This window comes from Antechinus flavipes, chromosome 1 (genome assembly GCF_016432865.1).
Source record: "Antechinus flavipes isolate AdamAnt ecotype Samford, QLD, Australia chromosome 1, AdamAnt_v2, whole genome shotgun sequence".
NCBI lineage: Eukaryota > Metazoa > Chordata > Mammalia > Dasyuromorphia > Dasyuridae > Antechinus > Antechinus flavipes.
Genome location: NC_067398.1, coordinates 292,555,446 through 292,563,993, shown reverse-complemented (window position 1 = coordinate 292,563,993; position 8,548 = coordinate 292,555,446).

Genomic DNA, 8,548 nt, shown 5'->3' with positions numbered 1-8,548 from the left:
GAAGGAAAGTCTTCCCGGATTCTCAACTCTGAATATAGTTAATATATTTCTTTATAAAGACCTTTTTGTCAATGACATTTAAGTTTTACAGCAGGATTAGTATTAGATACATCAGGCACATTAGGGATTAACTAGGCTTTTGTGTACTGACCTGGGACTATCACACTGTTTCTGTGGGCAAATGTATTTTTAATTCTACACAATTTATTTACAAACTGTTTGCATCACCATGTGTTAGCAAATCAAAGATTGCTTGTAGTTGCTTTGTTATTATTTAATATCTTTATTGGACAATGGAATGTTCAAGGGCTCAGGCTTATTTTGTACTCTTTCATAGCTTCTACTCACTATTGAGATAAGCCTCGTAATTGTCTTTGACCTGTTAATTGAAGTATAACAAAAGAAAAGAAATAGAAAGAACAAGGTTTTGCATTGTTCTTTAAACTCTTGTCTTTTGTTAAATGTTGTTAGAGTAGTCTCTAATTTATCTAACTATCTTCAGAGAATGGCTTGTTCTTTTTTCTTTTCTTTTCTTTTCCTCTCTTCTTTTCCTTCCCTCCCTCCCTCCCTCTTTCCCTCCTTCCTTCCTTTTAAAGTGGGTTGTGGTCCCTTTAAGAAACCGTATTTCCTATTGATTTCAAATCCTGGTCAAAAGCACCCCTTTGAATTCCAATAGGAGATCCAGCCCCCATCGGGTCTGAGCCAACTTGGGCTCTCCCAGCCTCCAATGGTTCTGATCTGCTCCAGTTGTCTCAGTCCCCATTCTGATGATCTCGAGTTTCCCAACCCCCACCAAGACAAGCAATATAATGAGCTTCCATCAACTAAGGCCTTTGCAGATGGACCTTGGTGGCTTAGTCAGCTACCAGGACTTTCTGCCCACTGAGAACTGCATTCTCAGTGCAAAACTCCATTTTCCATAGATCTGCCCACTGGAATAATATTCATTTCCAGTGCCATCCTCTCTTTATCCTAACCTATTTCCCTAATCAGACTTTATGCTTCCAATCCCCATAATAAACCTCTTTTATCAATCTAGGTTTTAGGGTCTGTATATTCCTTTACAGAGAACCTCTGCACTACCAGAAGGCAGTCCCCAAAACTCCCTACCCTTGTGCCGAATTCCAAGGGGTTGCAGGAGAGCCAAACCTCTCCATTTGGTTACCTGAACCCTGAACCTGCCACTAGACCGTATCATTTAACTCCCTGACCACCAGAAACCCTAATTTCATTTTAGTTCCCTAAATCTAAACCTTATCTCTCCCTCTCTCCCTCCCTCTTTCTTCTTCTTCTTCTTCTTCTTCTTCTTCTTCTTCTTCTTCTTCTTCTTCTTCTTCTTCTTCTTCTTCTTCTTCTTCTTCTTCCTCTTCTTCTTCTTCTTCTTCTTCTTCTTCTTCTTCTTCCTCTTCTTCTTCCTCTTCCTCTTTCTCCCTCTTTCTTTTTTATTAAAGACTTTCAATTTTCAAAAGACATGCATGGATAATTTTTCAACATTAACCTTGCAAAAGCTTTTGTTCCAATTTCCCCCCTCTTTCCCTCAACCCCTCCCCTAACAAGTAATCCAATATATATGGTAATCCAATAAACATGGTAAAAATATATGTTAAATCCAATATATGCATACATATTTATACACTTATCTTGCTGCATAAGAAAAATTAAATCAAAAAGGGGAAAAAATGAGAAAGAAAATAAGATGCAAGCGAACAACAACATAAATAGTGAAAATGCTATGTTATGATCCGCACTCATTTCCCCCAGGCCTCTCTCTGGATTAGATGGCTCTCTTCAGCATATGATCATTGGAACTGGTCTGAATCATCTCTAAATCCCGTTTCTTTATAAACATTATGTGTGTGAAAGTTATTCCAAAATATATTACATACTTCCCTGTTTTTTTCAAGAGAGAGGACTAATCATCATAGCCTTTCCTTGATAACCTAGGATCATTTTATTGTGTACCTAATGGTGTGGTGATTTTTGTTCTTCTTTAAATAATATAATATGATGGTTCTCTCTGGGAGAATGTAGGTTTCTCAGGGAGGTTTTCTGGAGGCAGCCTTAGTATCAGTTCAGATCAATAATTACCCCAAATGCAGCCAGGTGATAAAAGTTCAGATCTTTTATTGTCTCCAATACAGCCCGGTTAGCTTAAAGGCCTATCTCTCTGCTTGGTTCCAAATCCAAAGGTTTGTCCTTCAGCCCAGCCAGCACAAAGGTGAATCTATCTTGCCTCTGAGAGAGGGCTTCTGGCTCTCAATCTCCCAGAGTGCTTCTCTCTGACCCCAGTCAATGTTCCAAAGTAAAACTCCTCACTCAGAGAGGGCTTCTGGCTGAACTCACTTGACATTCCTCTCTCAATCTAAATTCAGCTGAACTCTGGACTCATAGCTTCTTCTGACTTCATGCTCTCCTCTCCATGTAATTCAGCTGAATTCTCTTAACTGGGTCTCTTCTTTCTTCTTATATATCAGAGAGAGGGATTATGGGTTTTCTCCCATAGTGCTCTCTGGCCTTAAGAGCTTCAAGGGAGGTGTGAATTCAGATATTTCATACTAAACCCTGAAATCTCCCAAACGTGTGAACTCCAATGAAAAAGGTGTGAACACAAGCACTGTATCAATTAGTTCTACTTAGGATTAGATCAATCATACTGAATCATGCTAAATTAGATAATTATTGTTTCTATCAACTCTAATGACTTAACAATTTCTAAAGATTCCAACATAATGGTGGTTTTTTAAAAATATTTTATTTTATTTCATAATTACTTTATATTGACAGAATCCATGCCAGGGTAATTTTTTTTACAACATTATCCCTTGCACTCGCTTCTGTTCCAATTTTTCCCCTCCCTCCCTCCACTCCCTCCCTTAGATGGCAAGCAGTCCTATATATGTTAAATATGTTGCAGTATATCCTAGATACAATATATGTGTGTAGAACCGAACAGTTCTCTTGTTGCACAGGGAGAATTGGATTCAGAAGGTAAAAACAACTCTGAAAAAAAACCAAAAATGCAAATAGTTCACATTCATTCCCCAGTGTTCTTTCTTTGGGTGTAGCTGCTTCTGTCCATCATTTATCAATTGAAACTGAGTCTTTGTCAAAGAAATCCACTTCCATCAGAATACATCCTCATACAATATTGTTGTCGAAGTGTAAAGTGATCTTCTGGTTCTGCTCATTTCACTCAGCATCAGTTCATGTAAATCTCTCCAAGCCTCTCTGTATTCATCCTGCTGGTCATTTCTTACAGAACAATAATATTCCATAACATTCATATACCACAATTTACCCAGCCATTCTCCAATTGATGGGCATCCATTCAATTTCCAGTTTCTAGCCACTACAAACAGGGCTGCTACAAACATTTTAGCACATACAGGTCCCTTTCCCTTCCTTAGTATTTCTTTGGGATATAAGCCCCATAATGGTGTTTTTAAACACTGTTGAGATGTGTTAAGATTCTTTGCACTCACATCAGGTGGGTTCAGACTAAGTATGTATAGAGTTTTTGTCTCAGATTTTTACAGTTTTTCTGCTATCTGATGACTCAGTGTGCCTGACTCTGGGATCTCTTTCCTGATCCCTCTATTAATTTCTATAGGCTAAGAAACCAGGTAATCAAGATTCTTAGAATTGTGTCTAAAATAAGAACAAATAGTCTTTGAAGAGTTTTCCTATAATAATAACCGGCATTTATGTAGTATTTTTTAGTAGCTTTTTATTTACAAGTTATATGCATAGATAATTTTACAGCATTGACAATTGCCAAACCTTTTGTTCCACTTTTTCCCCTCCTTCCCCCCATTCCTTCCCTTCCAATGGCAGGTTGACCAATACATATTAAATATGTTAAAGTATAAGTTAAATACAATATAAGTATACATGTCTTAACAGTTATTTTGCTGTACAGAAAGAATCAGACTTTGAAATAATGTACTATTAGCCTGTGAAGGAAATCAAAAATGCAGGTGGACAAAAATAGAGGGATTGAAAATTCTATGTAATGGTTCTTAGTCATCTCCCAGAGTTCTCTCGCTGGGTGTAGCTGGTTCAGATCATTACTGCTCTATTGAAACTGATTTGGTTCATCTCATTGTTGAAGATGGCCACATCCATCAGAATTGATGATCATATAGTATTGTTGTTGAAGTATGTAATGATCTCCTGGTCCTGCTCTTTTCATTCAGCATCAGTTCATGTAAATTTCTTCAGGCCTTTCTGAAATCATCCTGCTGGTCATTTCTTACTGAGCAATAATATTCCATAATATTCATACACCACAATTTATTTAGCTATTCTCTAATTGATGGGCATCTACTCAGTTTCCAGTTTCTGGACACTACAAAGAAAAATGCCACAAACATTCTGGCACATACAGGTCCCTTTCCCTTTAAGATCTCTTTGGGATATAAGCCCAGTAGAAACACTGCTGTATCAAAGGGTATGAACAGTTTGATAACTTTTTGAGCATAGTTCCAAATCGTTCTCCAGAATGGCTGGATGTATTCACAGTTTCACCAACAATGTATCAGTGTCCCAGTTTTCCCACATCCCCTCCAACATTGCGCATTATCTTTCCCTGTCATTCTAGCCAATCTGACAGGTGTGTAGTGGTATCTCAGAGTTGTCTTAATTTGCATTTCTCTGCTTAATAATGACTTGGAACATCTTTTCATATGGCTAGAAATAGTTTCCATTTCTTCGTCTAAGAATTGTCTGTTCATATCCTTTGACCATTTATCAATTGGAGAATGGCTTGATTTTTTATAAATTAGAGTCAATTGAGAGGATTACTTTTATTGTGTTTTTGTCTATAAAGGAAAATTTTAATGTTTTTGCCTTTTTTTGTTTGTTTGTTTGTTTTGTTGCTGAGGAAGTTTCAGTAGAGTAATCACCACAAGAATAGCCAGGTGTTAAAATCCAAAGTCCAAATTTTTTATTGTCTTCTTTCCTGGGGCCCAGACTAGCTTTCTTAGAGGCCTTCCAAAGTCTTGGTTTCCGTGGAGAAGTGCAGGAGGCCAGGCCAGCCACCAGGAGCCTGACTGAAAATGGAAATGAATCTAGTCTAGTCCTTGCTGGCTGTTATATACTCCATTATCATAGGTGTGAATCTTGTGGAACTATATTAAGTACTAAGTACATGTACTGAACTAGAGAACTATTAAGCACCATGCTAAACTAGATAACCATTGTATTTATCAATTCCACTGACCTAACACCTTGTAAGAATCCTTGTTTCAGAGTTCTGGCCCCTAACACAAGTCCAGGTCACTCTATCTAAGATGCTATTTATGCTGCTTCTTTCTGTATATCTTATAGCTTTTATAAGTTCATGAATTGTAGTATAATGATTTTGGGACCCCTATTTCATCCATCAAGGGGCCTTTTTGTTTGTATTTATATCCTAATTCTCAGCTCTTTTCTGTTGAGTCATAGTTATTCTCCAGAGCTCTGGACAAATGAGGTGTTATTACTATTCCTTAATAGGTTAGTTAGTATTAGTATTCAGTTTAATTTAAAGTATATTACACTTCAATTTTAAGATAAGATTATAAATTGCAATTTAATGACACCAAATTTATGAGACTGAAAAGAATATTGTTGAATGAATTTAAACTTGAAAAATTTAACTAAGCTTTATATTTCCACTTTAATATATCAATTTTTTGTGGAACAGATGATAAATCTGGTTAAATTAAAGTGGGTATGAGAATAGAAGATAGATTAAAAGCAACAGAAATGAAAAATTATTTTCCAAATGATGCATTGTTGTACACATTATTTTTTGAAAAAAAAATTATTTCATGTACATATAAAGACAATTTTAACTAATTTTTTTTTTAGAATTTTGAGTTTCAAATTCTGTCCCATCCTTTCTCCTTTTCCCTCTCCTTGAGGAGGCAAGCAATTTGATTACATTATACTTTTGTAGTTATGCAAAATATATTTTCATATTAATGTTGTAAAAGAAAACATAGACCACTGAGTAGCAAAAATTTCAGTGAAAAAAGCATTGTTGGTATTTTTTACCCTGCAAGGTAATCAGGGGTAAGTGACTTGCTCAGTATCACACATCTAGTAAGTGTCAAGCATGTGAATCCAAATTTGCACTCAGGTTCTCCTGACTCTGAGGCTAGTACTGTATCCACTATAGCACACAGTTACCCCATCAAGTCATCATCCTTAAGTAAAAAATTTGAGGAAGCTTAACCTTTTGCTCTAAGTTTTTTTGAAATGAGAACATCAGAATGTTCTGAAGACAATAATAGAAGCTATATAATTTAAGGAATACTTAAAGCATCCCAGCTGAGGTGTTAGTATAGAAATTTGGAGAATGATTGGCCTAGTATCCAATCATTGGATTAATGATGAAATAGAATTCAAAAGGATTTGGCATCCTCCCTGAAATCCCTATTAAGGGCTTTATATCCTAGAGTTGGTTTATTTTTCTCCTCATTTCTGAAGTTCTGGTTGTTGAGTTTAACACATAAAAATTATATTTGGTGAAATGTGTGACTGCCTTTGAGAAAATTATTTTTCTTCTTTGGAAATGTAATTTCAAATGTCTTAATCAAGGGTTTTTTTCTTCAAAGAATAAATGTGCTGAACTAGATAAACTTACCTGATATAATTTCCAGTTTACAAATATTTGTGTGCAAAGCCCACAATAAGTACTTCCTTATTCAGATAGTGATTTCTCCTTATTTTTATAATAAAAGAAAAAATTATGACAAAAAATAATGAAGATAAATGAATTACAGAGGTTGATTCAGAGGAAAAAATAAAATATTAATTTGTTAAAACTCAAGTAACTGCTTTATGAAAAATAAAGAAAGCAAATCTTTAAATTCTTTTTATATGTCTTATCCAAATATTTCAAGTCATAACTTTTTAAAAATAATAAATTTTAAACTTAAATGTAAAATGAGAAAAGAAAAAAATTGCCATGTAATAGCAGACCATAGGAGAGGATTCAATATAAAACAATAAATTTCCATTTCAAGAAAACATATAGTAAATACTATGTTGTTTTCACACCTGTTTCATTTCTTTGCTTCCTCATTGGTTTTCTTTTGTTCTTTGCTGTGCACTTTTTACTTTATTTTTTTTCCTCTCCCCACCTCAAAGAAGATTATAATTAAGTGTGAATATATGCATAGATATCTATAAACATACACATGATGATGGAGCATACCAACAAATAATGGGGAGAGTGGGTTTTGGCCCCAAAAGTATATCGGGGTTATGAAATGGTGTTAGAAAGTGTCTCAGAAAAATTTGTAGGCTTAGACATTGTCCTAATCAAGAGGTAAAGATTTTATTGTTGTCTATTGACTGGTGTGGCTAAGGTCCAAAAGGGAGTTAGTCATTAACAAAGAGAAAGATGCTATTAAGTCAGGCAAAGTTAACTTTCTGCCATAAGGTAAGCAGTTTTTAATGAACCCACAAAGAATTAGGATAGGGGATTGTGCTATAGGTAGATTCTTTTAAAGGAGAGAAATAATTGGGGGGCAGGGGGAGGAGTTGACATCATAACTTGGTCTTACTGTAAATGTAGAGTTTTTCTATGCAACGAATTGAACAAGGAATTCAACCTGGGCCTACTGTAATAAAGACTTACTTAGGATAAAAAAGACATAATTAAAAGGTCCACCTAAACAGTTAATTATGAGTGTCCAACTTTGCTTGTCTTGGGGAGTAGCTTGGCTTCCAGATTTTTTTTTAAATGATAATTCAGGTCCTCTCCTGTTAATACCCCTCTTTGGTTTTGTTGGGATCTCATACACTTGTAAAAATATTGGGGTTTAGGGCGATCTCAGAATATTAATATTTGGGACTGGTGACACAATATCCTAAAAGAATTGGGAGGCTTAGATCATTTTCAAGTCAAGAGGCAGAGCTTTATTATAATTGTAATGCTAAATAAAGTGGGCTAAATTTAGAAAAGGAAAATAGCAAAGAGTAGGAAGTAAGCAGGTAAATTTCTAGGGATTTGGGGAATTCAAAACAAAGAACAGAGCAGTGTAAATGAAATTTTGGGATTGGGATTCACATGACTGGTTTGGTATTGGGGGGTCTCCAATGACCTCCTTTCTTCTTTCATGAAACTAAGAAATGCTCATTGTTTCAGTCCAGGTACAAGATAACAGCCCAGATATTTGGATGACAAACCAGTGGAATAAAGATATTAAGCCCAACTCCCTTTCTTTCACACACATTCTCCAAGATTGTACCACGTCATTTCTAATAGCTACAATTCTAAGGTAAATGCATCATCCCCAAGGCCAGGTGGCCTGGGATTTCTTGAAAAATATTAGGTTCTTAACTACCATTGAGGTTTCAACTATATCAGTAGTATGCTTATTTCTACCTGTCATCTGTTTCTCTGAAGATACATTGTTGGAGTCCAGCTCCTGTAGTGAGATGAAGGATGTGACAACATACTGGGGCCAGGTAGAGAAGTCCTGATTATGGACTCTTTGAAGTTTATTGATTAGAGAGACAAATATATATATATATCTCAAATGCTCATAGACTT